Source organism: Salvelinus namaycush, chromosome 28, assembly GCF_016432855.1.
Source record: "Salvelinus namaycush isolate Seneca chromosome 28, SaNama_1.0, whole genome shotgun sequence".
Classification (NCBI taxonomy): Eukaryota; Metazoa; Chordata; class Actinopteri; order Salmoniformes; family Salmonidae; genus Salvelinus; species Salvelinus namaycush.
Window position 1 is genome coordinate 325,143 of NC_052334.1, and position 21,499 is coordinate 346,641.

The following is a 21,499-nucleotide window of genomic DNA, read 5'->3' on the forward strand; positions in this document are numbered from 1 at the left end:
AACCCTACTGCCCCCCCCGAGTAACCCTACTGCCCCCCCCCCCGAGTAACCCTACTGCCCCCCCCCCCGAGTAACCCTACTGCCCCCCCCCCGAGTAACCCTACTGCCCCCCCCCCGAGTAACCCTACTGCCCCCCCCCCGAGTAACCCTACTGCCCCCCCCCCGAGTAACCCTACTGCCCCCCCCGAGTAACCCTACTGCCCCCCCCGAGTAACCCTACTGCCCCCCCCGAGTAACCCTACTGCCCCCCCCGAGTAACCCTACTGCCCCCCCCGAGTAACCCTACTGCCCCCCCGAGTAACCCTACTGCCCCCCCCGAGTAACCCTACTGCCCCCCCCGAGTAACCCTACTGCCCCCCCCGAGTAACCCTACTGCCCCCCCCGAGTAACCCTACTGCCCCCCCCGAGTAACCCTACTGCCCCCCCCGAGTAACCCTACTGCCCCCCCCGAGTAACCCTACTGCCCCCCCGAGTAACCCTACTGCCCCCCCGAGTAACCCTACTGCCCCCCCGAGTAAGCCCTACTGCCCCCCCGAGTAGCCCTACTGCCCCCCCCGAGTAGCCCTACTGCCCCCCCCGAGTAGCCCTACTGCCCCCCCCGAGTAGCCCTACTGCCCCCCCCGAGTAGCCCTACTGCCCCCCCCGAGTAGCCCTACTGCCCCCCCCGAGTAGCCCTACTGCCCCCCCCGAGTAGCCCTACTGCCCCCCCCGAGTAGCCCTACTGCCCCCCCCGAGTAGCCCTACTGCCCCCCCCCGAGTAGCCCTACTGCCCCCCCGAGTAACCCTACTGCCCCCCCCCGAGTAACCCTACTGCCCCCCCCGAGTAGCCCTACTGCCCCCCCCGAGTAACCCTACTGCCCCCCCCGAGTAACCCTACTGCCCCCCCCGAGTAACCCTACTGCCCCCCCCGAGTAACCCTACTGCCCCCCCCGAGTAACCCTACTGCCCCCCCCGAGTAACCCTACTGCCCCCCCCGAGTAACCCTACTGCCCCCCCCGAGTAACCCTACTGCCCCCCCCCGAGTAACCCTACTGCCCCCCCCCGAGTAACCCTACTGCCCCCCCCCGAGTAACCCTACTGCCCCCCCCGCCGAGTAACCCTACTGCCCCCCCGCCGAGTAACCCTACTGCCCCCCCCGCCGAGTAACCCTACTGCCCCCCCCCCGAGTAACCCTACTGCCCCCCCCCGAGTAACCCTACTGCCCCCCCCCGAGTAACCCTACTGCCCCCCCCCGAGTAACCCTACTGCCCCCCCCCGAGTAACCCTACTGCCCCCCCCGAGTAACCCTACTGCCCCCCCCCCGTAACCCTACTGCCCCCCCCCGTAACCCTACTGCCCCCCCCCGTAACCCTACTGCCCCCCCCCGTAACCCTACTGCCCCCCCCCCGTAACCCTACTGCCCCCCCCCCGTAACCCTACTGCCCCCCCCCCCCGTAACCCTACTGCCCCCCCCCCCCGTAACCCTACTGCCCCCCCCCCCCGTAACCCTACTGCCCCCCCCCCCCGTAACCCTACTGCCCCCCCCCCCCGTAACCCTACTGCCCCCCCCCCCCGTAACCCTACTGCCCCCCCCCCCCGTAACCCTACTGCCCCCCCCGGTAACCCTACTGCCCCTCCCCGGTAACCCTACTGCCCCTCCCCCCGTAACCCTACTGCCCCCCCCCCCCCCCCCCCCGTAACCCTACTGCCCCCCCCCCCCCCCGTAACCCTACTGCCCCCCCCCGTAACCCTACTGCCCCCCCCCCGTAACCCTACTGCCCCTCCCCCCGTAACCCTACTGCCCCCCCCGAGTAGCCCTACTGCCCCCCCCGAGTAGCCCTACTGCCCCCCCCGAGTAGCCCTACTGCCCCCCCCGAGTAGCCCTACTGCCCCCCCCGAGTAACCCTACTGCCCCCCCCGAGTAACCCTACTGCCCCCCCCGAGTAACCCTACTGCCCCCCCCGAGTAACCCTAACCCTACTGCCCCCCCCGAGTAACCCTACTGCCCCCCCCGAGTAACCCTACTGCCCCCCCCGAGTAACCCTACTGCCCCCCCCCGAGTAACCCTACTGCCCCCCCCGAGTAACCCTACTGCCCCCCCCCGAGTAACCCTACTGCCCCCCCCGAGTAACCCTACTGCCCCCCCCGAGTAACCCTACTGCCCCCCCCCGAGTAACCCTACTGCCCCCCCCCGAGTAACCCTACTGCCCCCCCCCGAGTAACCCTACTGCCCCCCCCGAGTAACCCTACTGCCCCCCCCCGAGTAACCCTACTGCCCCCCCCGCCGAGTAACCCTACTGCCCCCCCGCCGAGTAACCCTACTGCCCCCCCCCGAGTAACCCTACTGCCCCCCCCCGAGTAACCCTACTGCCCCCCCCCGAGTAACCCTACTGCCCCCCCCCGAGTAACCCTACTGCCCCCCCCCGAGTAACCCTACTGCCCCCCCCCGAGTAACCCTACTGCCCCCCCCCGAGTAACCCTACTGCCCCCCCCCGTAACCCTACTGCCCCCCCCCGTAACCCTACTGCCCCCCCCCCCGTAACCCTACTGCCCCCCCCCCCCCGTAACCCTACTGCCCCCCCCCCCCCGTAACCCTACTGCCCCCCCCCGGTAACCCTACTGCCCCTCCCCGGTAACCCTACTGCCCCTCCCCGGTAACCCTACTGCCCCTCCCCGGTAACCCTACTGCCCCTCCCCCCGTAACCCTACTGCCCCCCCCCCCCCCCCCGTAACCCTACTGCCCCCCCCCCCCCCCGTAACCCTACTGCCCCCCCCCCCCCGTAACCCTACTGCCCCCCCCCCTGTAACCCTACTGCCCCCCCCCCCCCCTGTAACCCTACTGCCCCCCCCGAGTAACCCTACTGCCCCCCCCCGTAACCCTACTGCCCCTCCCCCCGTAACCCTACTGCCCCTCCCCCCGTAACCCTACTGCCCCCCCCCCCCCCCCCCCCCGTAACCCTACAAGATCTGACCACTGCTTAATGTGACTGCCAGAACCAAGATCTGACCACTGTGTTTAATGTGACTGCAGAACCAAGATCTGACCACTGCTTAATGTGACTGCACAACCAAGATCTGACCACTGTTTAATGTGACTGCAGAACCAAGATCTGACCACTGTTTAATGTGACTGCACAACCAAGATCTGACCACTGTTTAATGTGACTGCACAACCAAGATCTGACCACTGTTTAATGTGACTGCACAACCAAGATCTGACCACTGTTTAATGTGACTGCAGAACCAAGATCTGACCACTGTTTAATGTGACTGCAGAACCAAGATCTGACCACTGTTTAATGTGACTGCAGAACCAAGATCTGACCACTGTTTAATGTGACTGCAGAACCAAGATCTGACCACTGTTTAATGTGACTGCAGAACCAAGATCTGACCACTGTTTAATGTGACTGCACAACCAAGATCTGACCACTGTTTAATGTGACTGCACAACCAAGATCTGACCACTGTTTAATGTGACTGCAGAACCAAGATCTGACCACTGCTTAATGTGACTGCCAGAACCAAGATCTGACCACTGCTTAATGTGACTGCACAACCAAGATCTGACCACTGTTTAATGTGACTGCAGAACCAAGATCTGACCACTGTCCTTAATGTGACTGCAGAACCAAGATCTGACCACTGTTTAATGTGACTGCACAACCAAGATCTGACCACTGTTTAATGTGACTGCAGAACCAAGATCTGACCACTGTCCTTAATGTGACTGCAGAACCAAGATCTGACCACTGTTTAATGTGACTGCACAACCAAGACCTGACCACTGTTTAATGTGACTGCCAGACATGACGAGGACTAAAATACTGCCACGTTTAAAACCAAGTCACTGCCAGACATGACGGGGACTGAAATACTGCCACGTTTAAAACCAAGTCACTGCCAGACATGACGGGGACTGAAATACTGCCACGTTTAAAACCAAGTCACTGCCAGACATGACGAGGACTGAAATACTGCCACGTTTAAAACCAAGTCACTGCCAGACATGACGAGGACTAAAATACTGCCACGTTTAAAACCAAGTCACTGCCAGACATGACGAGGACTAAAATACTGCCACGTTTAAAACCAAGTCACTGCCAGACATGACGAGGACTAAAATACTGCCACGTTTAAAACCAAGTCACTGCCAGACATGACGAGGACTGAAATACTGCCACGTTTAAAACCAAGTCACTGCCAGACATGACGAGGACTGAAATACTGCCACGTTTAAAACCAAGTCACTGCCAGACATGACGAGAACTAAAATACTGCCACGTTTAAAACCAAGTCACTGCCAGACATGACGGGGACTAAAATACTGCCACGTTTAAAACCAAGTCACTGCCAGACATGACGGGGACTAAAATACTGCCACGTTTAAAACCGTTCAACTGATGTCTCCTCCCTGGACAGATGTGCTGCTCAGAATGAATGAATGAAATGTGAGTCCTGTGTGTGTTATATAATACTACTTACTCTATTTTATTAAGCACTTAATTTAAAATGTTTTTTTTTTTTTTTAGATGGCCGTGAGGTGTTTTTGGATTTTGAGTTCCTCCTGTGTGCATTTTTGTTTTTAGACTTTTTTGTTTTTAAAAAAAGGTGAGATTTTGTAGAAAGCCCCTCCCTAGGCCATAATCACACACCCCTCGTAATGTGGAAGTGTCTTAGTATTATAAGTATACAGATTGTACAGCTTTTGATATTGATAATCAAATACTATTTTGGGATAATCTAAAATTAACCCGTCCACATCCTCGCCCTCTTTGACCAAAAAGTACATTTTGAAAACTTCCTTCCCCTGCGTTCTCTTTGAAGTTAAATGTTCAATTGCTGCAGGTCAGCGAGTTGTCAGAGGGCCTAGTGTCTCACAAATAGCACACTATTCCCTTTATAGTGCACTACTTTTGACCAGAGCCCTATGGCAATAGGGTGCTATTTGGGAGTCACACGTTACACAAATGGCACACTATTCCCTTTATAGTGCACTACATTTGACCAGAGCCCTTCTGTGTGAACAGGAAGTGTGTTAGTGATTGTCATGGAAGTGAGTGGTGTATAAACATGTTTGTACTAAGGAGAGTTGCTGAATAAATCTCATTGAATCCATCTTGTCCATTAAGTTTTCTTTTTGATATTTTTTTTATTTTTGGGCTAATATTTATTTCCTCCCACCCACAGATTTTTCCCGAATTTATATTTCTTAATTACATTTGCTTATTTTGAAAGGGGACGGAAACTTCCGGAAGTGAAGCTGAGCATAAAGAAGCAGTCAATCCACTATGAAACATGTAACAGAAACCTCTTTTTTTGGGGGGGGGGGGGATTTTGATATCCACCTCATTTTCGAACGCTTTTAAAACACGGAAACCAAACAGGGAAACTGTGCATACAATTTCCTCCGCTTGAACATTTATCATAATTAATTCGCGCGTCGCTAGAAATCCCTGCATTAGTCTGTTTCTTTTTTACTGTCCATCTGAAAGGCCTTTCAAATCAAATACGTTTATTTGTCACGTGCGCTGAATACAACAGGTGTAGTAGACCTCACAGTGAAATGCTGAATACAACAGGTGTAGTAGACCTCAGTGAAATGCTGAATACAACAGGTGTAGTAGACCTCACAGTGAAATGCTGAATACAACAGGTGTAGTAGACCTCACAGTGAAATGCTGAATACAACAGGTGTAGTAGACCTCACAGTGAAATGCTGAATACAACAGGTGTAGTAGACCTTACAGTGAAATGCTGAATACAACAGGTGTAGTAGACCTCACAGTGAAATGCTGAATACAACAGGTGTAGTAGACCTCAGTGAAATGCTGAATACAACAGGTGTAGTAGACCTTACAGTGAAATGCTGAATACAGCAGGTGTAGTAGACCTCACAGTGAAATGCTGAATACAACAGGTGTAATAGACCTTACAGTGAAATGTTGAATACAACAGGTGTAGTAGACCTTACAGTGAAATGCTGAATACAACAGGTGTAGTAGACCTTACAGTGAAATGCTGAATACAACAGGTGTAGTAGACCTTACAGTGAAATGCTGAATACAACAGGTGTAGTAGACCTCACAGTGAAATGCTGAATACAACAGGTGTAGTAGACATCACAGTGAAATGCTGAATACAACAGGTGTAGTAGACCTTACAGTGAAATGCTGAATACAACAGGTGTAGTAGACCTCACAGTGAAATGCCGAATACAACAGGTGTAGTAGACCTTACAGTGAAATGCTGAATACAACAGGTGTAGTAGACCTTACAGTGAAATGCTGAATACAACAGGTGTAGTAGACCTTACAGTGAAACGCCGAATACAACAGGTGTAGTAGACCTTACAGTGAAATGCTGAATACAACAGGTGTAGTAGACCTTACAGTGTAATGCTGAATACAACAGGTGTAGTAGACCTCAGTGAAATGCTGAATACAACAGGTGTAGTAGACCTTACAGTGAAATGCTGAATACAACAGGTGTAGTAGACCTTACAGTGAAATGCTGAATACAACAGGTGTAGTAGACCTTACAGTGAAATGCTGAATACAACAGGTGTAGTAGACCTCACAGTGAAATGCTGAATACAACAGGTGTAGTAGACCTTACAGTGAAATGCTGAATACAACAGGTGTAGTAGACCTTACAGTGAAATGCTGAATACAACAGGTGTAGTAGACCTCACAGTGAAATGCTGAATACAACAGGTGTAGTAGACCTCACAGTGAAATGCTGAATACAACAGGTGTAGTAGACCTTACAGTGAAATGCTGAATACAACAGGTGTAGACCTCACAGTGAAATGCTGAATACAACAGGTGTAGTAGACCTCACAGTGAAATGCTGAATACAACAGGTGTAGTAGACCTCACAGTGAAATGCTGAATACATCAGGTGTAGTAGACCTTACAGTGAAATGCTGAATACAACAGGTGTAGTAGACCTTACAGTGAAATGCTGAATACAACAGGTGTAGTAGACCTCACAGTGAAATGCTGAATACAACAGGTGTAGTAGACCTCAGTGAAATGCTGAATACAACAGGTGTAGTAGACCTTACAGTGAATGCTGAATACAACAGGTGTAGTAGACCTTACAGTGAAATGCTGAATACAACAGGTGTAGTAGACCTCACAGTGAAATGCTGAATACAACAGGTGTAGTAGACCTGACAGTGAAATGCTGAATACAACAGGTGTAGTAGACCTTACAGTGAAATGCTGAATACAACAGGTGTAGTAGACCTCACAGTGAAATGCCGAATACAACAGGTGTAGTAGACCTCACAGTGAAATGCTGAATACAACAGGTGTAGTAGACCTCACAGTGAAATGCTGAATACAACAGGTGTAGTAGACCTTACAGTGAAATACTGAATACAACAGGTGTAGTAGACCTCACAGTGAAATGCTGAATACAACAGGTGTAGTAGACCTCACAGTGAAATGCTGAATACAACAGGTGTAGTAGACCTCACAGTGTAATGCTGAATACAACAGGTGTAGTAGACCTCACAGTGAAATGCTGAATACAACAGGTGTAGTAGACCTTACAGTGAAATGCTGAATACAACAGGTGTAGTAGACCTTACAGTGAAATGCTGAATACAACAGGTGTAGTAGACCTTACTGTGAAATGCTGAATACAACAGGTGTAGTAGACCTTACTGTGAAATGCCGAATACAACAGGTGTAGTAGACCTCACAGTGAAATGCCGAATACAACAGGTGTAGTAGACCTTACTGTGAAATGCCGAATACAACAGGTGTAGTAGACCTCACAGTGAAATGCCGAATACAACAGGTGTAGTAGACCTTACAGTGAAATGCTGAATACAACAGGTGTAGTAGACCTTACAGTGAAATGCTGAATACAACAGGTGTAGTAGACCTCACAGTGAAATGCTGAATACAACAGGTGTAGTAGACCTCACAGTGAAATGCTGAATACAACAGGTGTAGTAGACCTCACAGTGAAATGCTGAATACAACAGGTGTAGTAGACCTCACAGTGAAATGCTGAATACAACAGGTGTAGTAGACCTCACAGTGAAATGCTGAATACAACAGGTGTAGTAGACCTTAAAGTGAAATGCTGAATACAACAGGTGTAGTAGACCTCACAGTGAAATGCTGAATACAACAGGTGTAGTAGACCTCACAGTGAAATGCTGAATACAACAGGTGTAGACCTCACAGTGAAATGCTGAATACAACAGGTGTAGTAGACCTCACAGTGAAATGCTGAATACAACAGGTGTAGTAGACCTCACAGTGAAATGCTGAATACAACAGGTGTAGTAGACCTCACAGTGAAATGCTGAATACAACAGGTGTAGTAGACCTTACAGTGAAATGCTGAATACAACAGGTGTAGTAGACCTCACAGTGAAATGCTGAATACAACAGGTGTAGTAGACCTCACAGTGAAATGCTGAATACAACAGGTGTAGTAGACCTTACAGTGAAATGCTGAATACAACAGGTGTAGTAGACCTCACAGTGAAATGCTGAATACAACAGGTGTAGTAGACCTTACAGTGAAATGCTGAATACAACAGGTGTAGTAGACCACAGTGAAATGCTGAATACAACAGGTGTAGTAGACCTCACAGTGAAATGCTGAATACAACAGGTGTAGTAGACCTTACAGTGAAATGCTGAATACAACAGGTGTAGTAGACCTTACAGTGAAATGCTGAATACAACAGGTGTAGTAGACCTCACAGTGAAATGCTGAATACAACAGGTGTAGTAGACCTCACAGTGAAATGCTGAATACAACAGGTGTAGTAGACCTTACAGTGAAATGCTGAATACAACAGGTGTAGACCTCACAGTGAAATGCTGAATACAACAGGTGTAGTAGACCTTACAGTGAAATGCTGAATACAACAGGTGTAGTAGACCTCACAGTGAAATGCGGAATACATCAGGTGTAGTAGACCTTACAGTGAAATGCTGAATACAACAGGTGTAGTAGACCTCACAGTGAAATGCTGAATACAACAGGTGTAGACCTCACAGTGAAATGCTGAATACAACAGGTGTAGTAGACCTTACAGTGAAATGCTGAATACAACAGGTGTAGTAGACCTTACAGTGAAATGCTGAATACAACAGGTGTAGTAGACCTTACTGTGAAATGCCGAATACAACAGGTGTAGTAGACCTCACAGTGAAATGCCGAATACAACAGGTGTAGTAGACCTTACAGTGAAATGCTGAATACAACAGGTGTAGTAGACCTTACAGTGAAATGCTGAATACAACAGGTGTAGTAGACCTTACTGTGAAATGCTGAATACAACAGGTGTAGTAGACCTTACTGTGAAATGCTGAATACAACAGGTGTAGACCTCACAGTGAAATGCTGAATACAACAGGTGTAGTAGACCTTACAGTGAAATGCTGAATACAACAGGTGTAGTAGACCTTACAGTGAAATGCTGAATACAACAGGTGTAGTAGACCTTACTGTGAAATGCCGAATACAACAGGTGTAGTAGACCTCACAGTGAAATGCTGAATACAACAGGTGTAGTGGACCTCACAGTGAAATGCTGAATACAACAGGTGTAGTGGACCTTACAGTGAAATACTGAATACAACAGGTGTAGTAGACCTCACAATGTAATGCTGAATACAACAGGTGTAGTAGACCTCACAGTGAAATGCTGAATACAACAGGTGTAGTAGACCTCACAGTGAAATGCTGAATACAACAGGTGTAGTAGACCTCACAGTGGAATGCTGAATACAACAGGTGTAGTAGACCTCACAGTGAAATGCTGAATACAACAGGTGTAGTAGACCTCACAGTGAAATGCTGAATACAACAGGTGTAGTAGACCTCACAGTGAAATGCCAAATACAACAGGTGTAGTAGACCTCACAGTGAAATGCCGAATACAACAGGTGTAGTAGACCTCACAGTGAAATGCTGAATACAACAGGTGTAGTAGACCTCACAGTGAAATGCTGAATACATCAGGTGTAGTAGACCTTACAGTGAAATGCTGAATACAACAGGTGTAGTAGACCTCACAGTGAAATGCTGAATACAACAGGTGTAGTAGACCTCACAGTGAAATGCTGAATACAACAGGTGTAGTAGACCTTACAGTGAAATGCTGAATACAACAGGTGTAGTAGACCTTACAGTGAAATGCTGAATACAACAGGTGTAGTAGACCTCACAGTGAAATGCTGAATACAACAGGTGTAGTAGACCTTACAGTGAAATGCTGAATACAACAGGTGTAGTAGACCTTACAGTGTAATGCTGAATACAACAGGTGTAGTAGACCTCACAGTGTAATGCTGAATACAACAGGTGTAGACCTCACAGTGAAATGCTGAATACAACAGGTGTAGACCTCACAGTGAAATGCTGAATACAACAGGTGTAGTAGACCTTACAGTGAAATGCTGAATACAACAGGTGTAGACCTCACAGTGTAATGCTGAATACAACAGGTGTAGTAGACCTTACAGTGAAATGCTGAATACAACAGGTGTAGTAGACCTTACAGTGAAATGCTGAATACAACAGGTGTAGTAGACCTTACAGTGAAATGCTGAATACAACAGGTGTAGTAGACCTTACTGTGAAATGCTGAATACAACAGGTGTAGTAGACCTTACAGTGAAATGCTGAATACAACAGGTGTAGTAGACCTTACTGTGAAATGCCGAATACAACAGGTGTAGTAGACCTCACAGTGAAATGCCGAATACAACAGGTGTAGTAGACCTTACAGTGAAATGCTGAATACAACAGGTGTAGTAGACCTTACAGTGAAATGCTGAATACAACAGGTGTAGTAGACCTTACAGTGAAATGCTGAATACAACAGGTGTAGTAGACCTCACAGTGAAATGCTGAATACAACAGGTGTAGTAGACCTTAAAGTGAAATGCTGAATACAACAGGTGTAGTAGACCTCACAGTGAAATGCTGAATACAACAGGTGTAGACCTCACAGTGAAATGCTGAATACAACAGGTGTAGACCTCACAGTGAAATGCTGAATACAACAGGTGTAGTAGACCTTACAGTGAAATGCTGAATACAACAGGTGTAGACCTCACAGTGAAATGCTGAATACAACAGGTGTAGTAGACCTCACAGTGAAATGCTGAATACAACAGGTGTAGACCTCACAGTGAAATGCTGAATACAACAGGTGTAGTAGACCTTACAGTGAAATGCTGAATACAACAGGTGTAGTAGACCTTACAGTGAAATGCTGAATACAACAGGTGTAGTAGACCTTACTGTGAAATGCCGAATACAACAGGTGTAGTAGACCTCACAGTGAAATGCCGAATACAACAGGTGTAGTAGACCTTACAGTGAAATGCTGAATACAACAGGTGTAGTAGACCTTACAGTGAAATGCTGAATACAACAGGTGTAGTAGACCTTACTGTGAAATGCCGAATACAACAGGTGTAGTAGACCTCACAGTGAAATGCTGAATACAACAGGTGTAGTGGACCTCACAGTGAAATGCTGAATACAACAGGTGTAGTGGACCTTACAGTGAAATACTGAATACAACAGGTGTAGTAGACCTCACAATGTAATGCTGAATACAACAGGTGTAGTAGACCTCACAGTGAAATGCTGAATACAACAGGTGTAGTAGACCTCACAGTGAAATGCTGAATACAACAGGTGTAGTAGACCTCACAGTGAAATGCTGAATACAACAGGTGTAGTAGACCTCACAGTGAAATGCTGAATACAACAGGTGTAGTAGACCTCACAGTGAAATGCTGAATACAACAGGTGTAGTAGACCTCACAGTGAAATGCCAAATACAACAGGTGTAGTAGACCTCACAGTGAAATGCTGAATACAACAGGTGTAGTAGACCTCACAGTGAAATGCTGAATACAACAGGTGTAGTAGACCTCACAGTGAAATGCTGAATACATCAGGTGTAGTAGACCTTACAGTGAAATACTGAATACAACAGGTGTAGTAGACCTCACAGTGAAATGCTGAATACAACAGGTGTAGTAGACCTCACAGTGAAATGCTGAATACAACAGGTGTAGTAGACCTTACAGTGAAATGCTGAATACAACAGGTGTAGTAGACCTTACAGTGAAATGCTGAATACAACAGGTGTAGTAGACCTTACAGTGAAATGCTGAATACAACAGGTGTAGTAGACCTCACAGTGAAATGCTGAATACAACAGGTGTAGTAGACCTTACAGTGAAATGCTGAATACAACAGGTGTAGTAGACCTTACAGTGTAATGCTGAATACAACAGGTGTAGTAGACCTCACAGTGTAATGCTGAATACAACAGGTGTAGACCTCACAGTGAAATGCTGAATACAACAGGTGTAGACCTCACAGTGAAATGCTGAATACAACAGGTGTAGTAGACCTTACAGTGAATGCTGAATACAACAGGTGTAGTAGACCTCACAGTGAAATGGTGAATACAACAGGTGTAGTAGACCTTACAGTGAAATGCTGAATACAACAGGTGTAGTAGACCTCACAGTGAAATGCTGAATACAGCAGGTGTAGTAGACCTCACAGTAGAAATGCTGAATACAACAGGTGTAGTAGACCTCACAGTGAAATGCTGAATACAACAGGTGTAGTAGACCTTACAGTGAAATGCTGAATACAACAGGTGTAGTAGACCTCACAGTGAAATGCTGAATACAACAGGTGTAGTAGACCTCAGTGAAATGCTGTATACAACAGGTGTAGTAGACCTTACAGTGAAATGCTGAATACAACAGGTGTAGTAGACCTCACAGTGAAATGCTGAATACAACAGGTATAGTAGACCTTACAGTGAAATGCTGAATACAACAGGTGTAGTAGACCTTACAGTGAAATGCTGAATACAACAGGTGTAGTAGACCTCACAGTGTAATGCTGAATACAACAGGTGTAGTAGACCTCACAGTGAAATGCTGAATACAACAGGTGTAGTAGACCTCACAGTGAAATGCTGAATACAACAGGTGTAGTAGACCTTACAGTGAAATGCTGAATACAACAGGTGTAGTAGACCTCACAGTGAAATGCTGAATACAACAGGTGTAGACCTCACAGTGAAATGCTGAATACAACAGGTGTAGACCTCACAGTGAAATGCTGAATACAACAGGTGTAGTAGACCTTACAGTGAAATGCTGAATACAACAGGTGTAGACCTCACAGTGAAATGCTGAATACAACAGGTGTAGTAGACCTCACAGTGAAATGCTGAATACAACAGGTGTAGACCTCACAGTGAAATGCTGAATACAACAGGTGTAGTAGACCTTACAGTGAAATGCTGAATACAACAGGTGTAGTAGACCTTACAGTGAAATGCTGAATACAACAGGTGTAGTAGACCTTACTGTGAAATGCTGAATACAACAGGTGTAGACCTCACAGTGAAATGCTGAATACAACAGGTGTAGTAGACCTTACAGTGAAATGCTGAATACAACAGGTGTAGTAGACCTTACAGTGAAATGCTGAATACAACAGGTGTAGTAGACCTTACAGTGAAATGCTGAATACAACAGGTGTAGACCTCACAGTGAAATGCTGAATACAACAGGTGTAGTAGACCTTACAGTGAAATGCTGAATACAACAGGTGTAGTAGACCTTACAGTGTAATGCTGAATACAACAGGTGTAGTAGACCTCACAGTGTAATGCTGAATACAACAGGTGTAGACCTCACAGTGAAATGCTGAATACAACAGGTGTAGACCTCACAGTGAAATGCTGAATACAACAGGTGTAGTAGACCTCACAGTGAAATGCTGAATACAACAGGTGTAGTAGACCTTACAGTGAAATGCTGAATACAACAGGTGTAGTAGACCTTACAGTGAAATGCTGAATACAACAGGTGTAGTAGACCTCACAGTGTAATGCTGAATACAACAGGTGTAGTAGACCTCACAGTGAAATGCTGAATACAACAGGTGTAGTAGACCTCACAGTGAAATGCTGAATACAACAGGTGTAGTAGACCTTACAGTGAAATGCTGAATACAACATGTGTAGTAGACCTCACAGTGAAATGCTGAATACAACAGGTGTAGTAGACCTCACAGTGAAATGCTTACTTACTATCCAATAGTGCAAAAAAGGTATTAGATGAACAATAGGTAAGTAAAGAAATAAAACAGTAAAAAGACAGGCTGTATATAGTAGAGGTTATATACAGTAGAGAGGCTATATACAGTAGCGAGGCTATATACAGTAGCGAGGCTATATACAGTAGCGAGGCTATATACAGTAGCGAGGCTATATACAGTAGCGAGGCTGTATACAGTAGCGAGGCTGTATACAGTAGCGAGGCTACATACAGCCACCGGTTAGTCAGGCTGATTGAGGTAGTATGTACATGTAGATATGGTTAAAGTGACTATGCATACAGTGGGGCAAAAAAGTATTTAGTCAGCCACCAATTGTGCAAGTTCTCCCACTTAAAAAGATGAGAGAGGCCTGTAATTTTCATCATAGGTACACTTCAACTATGACAGACAAAATGTGAAAAAAAATCCAGAAAATCACATTGTAGGATTTTTAATGAATTTATTTGCAAATTATGGTGGAAAATAAGTATTGTGCAAGTTCTCAGGGAGTACAGGAGGGGACTGAGCACGCACCCCTGTGGAGCTCCAGTGTTGAGGATCAGCGTGGCAGATGTGTTGCTACCTAACCTCACCACCTGGGGGCGACCCGTCAGGAAGTCCAGGATCCAGTTGCAAAGGGAGGTGTTAAGTCCCAGGATCTTTAGCTTAGTGATGAGCTTTGTGGGTACTATGGTGTTGAACGCTGAGCTGTAGTCAATGAATAGCATTCTCACATAGGTGTTCCTTTTGTCCAGGGGGGAAAGGGCAGTGTGGAGCGCAATAGAGATTGCATCATCTGCGGATCTGTTGGGGCGGTATGCGAATTGGAGTGGGTCTAGGGTTCCTGGGATGATGGTGTTGATGTGAGCCATTACCAACCTTTCAAAGCACTTCATGGCTACAGATGTGAGTGCTATGGATCGGTAGTCATTTAGACAGATTACCTTGGCATGTAGCTATTACAGACTGATTCAGGTTGAAAATGTCAGTGAAGACACTGCACCCCAATACTGCCTGTTCACCGGCCCCCAGCACTGCCTCTGCCCCCAGTATTGACAGGTCATCGGTCCGCAGCCCATCTTCCGTACTGAGCTGCAGTGCAGAATTGGAAACAATCTCCCTGCAGGACCAGGGAAGCTCTATCCAAGATCTACTCCACTGGCTTGCTCCTCAGCGATGCCACAGAGCAACAGTAGTAGTAGCAGGGCTGTAAGCTCCTCAGCGATGCCACAGAGCAACAGTAGTAGTAGCAGGGCTGTGAGCTCCTCAGCGATGCCACAGAGCAACAGTAGTAGTAGCAGGGCTGTAAGCTCCTCAGCGATGCCACAGAGCAACAGTAGTAGTAGCAGGGCTGTGAGCTCCTCAGCGATGCCACAGAGCAACAGTAGTAGTAGCAGGGCTGTGAGCTCCTCAGCGATGCCACAGAGCAACAGTAGTAGTAGCAGGGCTGTGAGCTCCTCAGCGATGCCACAGAGCAACAGTAGTAGTAGCAGGGCTGTGAGCTCCTCAGCGATGCCACAGAGCAACAGTAGTAGTAGCAGGGCTGTGAGCTCCTCAGCGATGCCACAGAGCAACAGTAGTAGTAGCAGGGCTGTGAGCTCCTCAGCGATGCCACAGAGCAACAGTAGTAGTAGCAGGGCTGTGAGCTCCTCAGCGATGCCACAGAGCAACAGTAGTAGTAGCAGGGCTGTGAGCTCCTCAGCGATGCCACAGAGCAACAGTAGTAGTAGCAGGGCTGTGAGCTCCTCAGCGATGCCACAGAGCAACAGTAGTAGTAGCAGGGCTGTGAGCTCCTCAGCGATGCCACAGAGCAACAGTAGTAGTAGCAGGGCTGTGAGCTCCTCAGCGATGCCACAGAGCAACAGTAGTAGTAGCAGGGCTGTGAGCTCCTCAGCGATGCCACAGAGCAACAGTAGTAGTAGCAGGGCTGTGAGCTCCTCAGCGATGCCACAGAGCAACAGTAGTAGTAGCAGGGCTGTGAGCTCCTCAGCGATGCCACAGAGCAACAGTAGTAGTAGCAGGGCTGTGAGCTCCTCAGCGATGCCACAGAGCAACAGTAGTAGTAGCAGGGCTGTGAGCTCCTCAGCGATGCCACAGAGCAACAGTAGTAGTAGCAGGGCTGTGAGCTCCTCAGCGATGCCACAGAGCAACAGTAGTAGTAGCAGGGCTGTGAGCTCCTCAGCGATGCCACAGAGCAACAGTAGTAGTAGCAGGGCTGTGAGCTCCTCAGCGATGCCACAGAGCAACAGTAGTAGTAGCAGGGCTGTGAGCTCCTCAGCGATGCCACAGAGCAACAGTAGTAGTAGCAAGGCTGTGAGCTCCTCAGCGATGCCACAGAGCAACAGTAGTAGTAGCAGGGCTGTGAGCTCCTCAGCGATGCCACAGAGCAACAGTAGTAGTAGCAGGGCTGTGAGCTCCTCAGCGATGCCACAGAGCAACAGTAGTAGTAGCAGGGCTGTGAGCTCCTCAGCGATGCCACAGAGCAACAGTAGTAGTAGCAGGGCTGTGAGCTCCTCAGCGATGCCACAGAGCAACAGTAGTAGTAGCAGGGCTGTGAGCTCCTCAGCGATGCCACAGAGCAACAGTAGTAGTAGCAGGGCTGTGAGCTCCTCAGCGATGCCACAGAGCAACAGTAGTAGTAGCAGGGCTGTGAGCTCCTCAGCGATGCCACAGAGCAACAGTAGTAGTAGCAGGGCTGTGAGCTCCTCAGCGATGCCACAGAGCAACAGTAGTAGTAGCAGGGCTGTGAGCTCCTCAGCGATGCCACAGAGCAACAGTAGTAGTAGCAGGGCTGTGAGCTCCTCAGCGATGCCACAGAGCAACAGTAGTAGTAGCAGGGCTGTGAGAAGAAGGGAGACATATGAAAACATACAGTGGGGCAAAAAAGTATTTAGTCAGCCACCAATTGTGCAAGTTCTCCCACTTAAAAAGATGAGAGAGGCCTGTAATTTTCATCATAGGTACACTTCAACTATGACAGACAAAATGAGAAAAAAAAATCCAGAAAATCACATTGTAGGATTTTTAATGAATTTATTTGCAAATTATGGTGGAAAATAAGTATTTGGTCACCTACAAACAAGCAAGATTTCTGGCTCTCACAGACCTGTAACTTCTTCTTTAAGAGGCTCCTCTCTCCTCCACTCGTTACCTGTATTAATGGCACCTGTTTGAACTTGTTATCAGTATAAAAGACACCTGTCCACAACCTCAAACAGTCACACTCCAAACTCCACTATGGCCAAGACCAAAGAGCTGTCAAAGGACACCAGAAACAAAATTGTAGACCTGCACCAGGCTGGGAAGACTGAATCTGCAATAGGTAAGCAGCTTGGTTTGAAGAAATCAACTGTGGGAGCAATTATTAGGAAATGGAAGACATACAAGACCACTGGTAATCTCCCTCGATCTGGGGCTCCACGCAAGATCTCACCCCGTGGGGTCAAAATGATCACAAGAACGGTGAGCAAAAATCCCAGAACCACACGGGGGACCTAGTGAATGACCTGCAGAGAGCTGGGACCAAAGTAACAAAGCCTACCATCAGTAACACACTACGCCGCCAGGGACTCAAATCTTGCAGTGCCAGACGTGTCCCCCTGCTTAAGTCAGTACATGTCCAGGCCCGTCTGAAGTTTGCTAGAGAGCATTTGGATGATCCAGAAGAAGATTGGGAGAATGTCATATGGTCAGATGAAACCAAAATAGAACTTTTTGGTAAAAACTCAACTCGTCGTGTTTGGAGGACAAAGAATGCTGAGTTGCATCCAAAGAACACCATACCTACTGTGAAGCATGGGGGTGGAAACATCATGCTTTGGGGCTGTTTTTCTGCAAAGGGACCAGGACAACTGATCCGTGTAAAGGACAGAATGAATGGGGCCATGTATCGTGAGATTTTGAGTGAAAACCTCCTTCCATCAGCAAGGGCATTGAAGATGAAACGTGGCTGGGTCTTTCAGCATGACAATGATCCCAAACACACCGCCCGGGCAACGAAGGAGTGGCTTCGTAAGAAGCATTTCAAGGTCCTGGAGTGGCCTAGCCAGTCTCCAGATCTCAACCCCATAGAAAATCTTTGGAGGGAGTTGAAAGTCCGTGTTGCCCAGCAACAGCCCAGAAACATCACTGCTCTAGAGGAGATCTGCATGGAGGAATGGGCCAAAATACCAGCAACAGTGTGTGAAAACCTTGTGAAGACTTACAGAAAACGTTTGACCTCTGTCATTGCCAACAAAGGGTATATAACAAAGTATTGAAATAAACTTTTGTTATTGACCAAATACTTATTTTCCACCATAATTTGCAAATAAATTCATTAAAAATCCTATAATGTGATTTTCTGGATTTTTTTTTCTCATTTTGTCTGTCATAGTTGAAGTGTACCTATGATGAAAATTACAGGCCTCTCTCATCTTTTTAAGTGGGAGAACTTGCACAATTGGTGGCTGACTAAATACTTTTTTGCCCCACTGTAGCTGTAACTCAACAGCTGTCTGCCCCTGGGAGTAAAAGAAGCGTGAAAGACAGCTGTCTTTGAAAACATCTTGGCTCAGAGACACAATCAAGCATGTTGCCATGATGTGTTGAAGCTGTTACTAATCAAAGGGATTATTAATAACGAATACATAGAACACTTTGTTCCCTGACCAATAGATTAAGGAGGCGTGTTCATTAGAAAAGGGGTGGTGGATTGCATGTGGATGGTAGTCATGGATAACGGTGGATGTTAGTCATCCTAGTGAATCATTTAAATTCAAAATGTAGTCCGCTCCGGATCAGCTAAACGTTTAGAAAATATATTTAAACATTTAGAAAATAAGGTTTTATAACCCCAACACAACACTCACTGCTCTTGTTACAAATACATGACTATTGTCTCACGTTAATCAGGACAGGGGGGGTTGATATGTTATATAATTTGATTCATTATAATTACTGGGGTCTGAGACAGGGGGGTTGGGAGACACTGTGGCCCCGTCCAATGTCAACCCTGGAAAGGGCCAGCCAGAAAGGAGCTTACCCAACCACTCTGAGGCAGTGATTGTGTGGCTAGCAGAGGCAGAGGTGTGCTGAGCTGATCTGAAAGAGAGCCGGGGGCTCCCCAGTGGCGCAGCGGTCTAAGGCACTGCGTCTCAGTGTTTGAGGCGTCACTACAGACACCCTGGTTCGATTCCAGGCTGTATAACAACCGGCCGTGATTGGGAGTCAAAACTCTGAGCACACAGATTCGACATCTGACAAGTGTAGCTTTGATTTCACAGAAGAAGATTCACCAGTCGCAAGTTTAGTAAAGTTTAGTAAATGAGTTTGATTTCATTCTCAAAAAGTAGTTGCATGGTTTGCAAATCTTATTGAATTTATTCACATATCAACTTACACTGTTTGCAAGTGTTGTTATATTTATTCACACATCACGTAATGCGCTGACAAGTTGCATTTATTCACAAAATAAGTTACATGTTTGCAACTATAAAACTCAGTACACCGTTGCAACTCATCTTTTACATGTGCAAATCATACTTTACAGGCTTGTATAATTCAGCCATTATTCTACCTCCATACATCTGCCTGTAGCTGACTACCAAGAGTCAATGCAGTGTTTTAACTTTACCTAGTTAGCACAACAGCTAGCTAGCGAATCATGTATACCATTTAGCTAACGTTAGCCAGCTAGCTAATAATGGATCTATGGGCTGTATACGGTTATGGAGAGGGAATTAAATGGTTTATTTGTCATCTTGCTAGATGGTTATATAGCTGTGGCCATCTGGCTTATATCAACAGAGGCTTTCTACAACCATAGAGTCATTAGAGCAAGTAGCTTCATGGTTCCTGCAGCTAGCATGAAGCTAGCCCTCACTTGTTTATTTGGGTCCCCAATAGCTTTTGCAGAAGCAGAAGCTACTATTCCTGGGGTCCACAAAAAACATGACAAGTAACAAAACATTGATAGACAAGGACAGTCACACAAATTAAAAATACAATGATTTACAAAACAATACAACTAAAAAAATAAATGAAGCCAGTCAATCAGACAGCAGCTGAGAGTCAGAATTATGTACAGCCTACATGGGCTAAAAATACTGTAGTTATTGTACCTTCCACTTTATGAGCAGGCAAGACTGAAGAGGTCACACTTAAAACCTACAAACCACGTGACATGAGCAGTCAAAGCAGGGAGTTATTAAACGGGTGGCAGGTAGACTAGTGGTTAGAGAGTTGGACTAGTAACTGAAAGGTTGCAAGATCGAATCCCCGAGCTGACAAGGTAAAAATCTGTCGTTCTGCCCTTGAACAAGGCAGTGTTCCTACACTATCATTGAAAATAAGAATTTGTTCTTAACTGACTTGCCTGGTTAAGTAAAAGGTGAAATAACATTTAAGAAACCGTGGGGTAAGTTGAGACACCTTTTTTTCAATTGAATCATACACAAAATTAATAATTTGACCAAATATTTAGGAAGAGCTCATCATTTCATGGAGTCTGTGAAGGAAGAAACCACATGGAAAAAGTGGTTAGCAAGTTAGGTCCCAAAAACATATATTTTTTTCACCAAGTCAAATTAATTTGTGTTAGAGGTTTCGTGTTGCTTGTATCTAAACCAAAGTAGATTGTTTTATGAATGTTCTATACATCAGCTAGGGTCTCTATAAGATTCAATATGAAGCTGTAAACCTAGCATGACAGGGCATCCTTGTAGCTGGGTGGGCTAATATAGCCTTGGGGTAAGTTGAGCCAATGGCCTTGGGGTAAGTTGAGCCAATGGCCTTGGGGTAAGTTGAGCCAATGGCCTTGGGGTAAGTTGAGCCAATGGCCTTGGGGTAAGTTGAGCCAATGGCCTTGGGGTAAGTTGAGCCAATGGCCTTGGGGTAAGTTGAGCCAATGGCCTTGGGGTAAGTTGAGCCAATGGCCTTGGGGTAAGTTGAGCCAATGGCCTTGGGGTAAGTTGAGCCAATGGCCATGGGGTAAGTTGAGCCAATGGCCATGGGGTAAGTTGAGCCAATGGCCATGTAAGTGTTTTCATTCCAGGAAATGCAAGGCATTATCACTGATCATTATCACTGGGATATGAGATAACACCAAGGCATTATCACTGGGATATGAGAACACCAAGGCATTATCACTGGGATATGAGAACACCAAGGCATTATCGCTGGGATATGAGATAACACCAAGGCATTATCACTGGGATATGAGATAACACCAAGGCATTATCACTGGGATATGAGATAACACCAAGGCATTATCACTGGGATATGAGATAACACCAAGGCATTATCACTGGGATATGAGAACACCAAGGCATTATCACTGGGATATGAGATAACACCAAGGCATTATCACTGGGATATGAGATAACACCAAGGCATTATCGCCGGGATA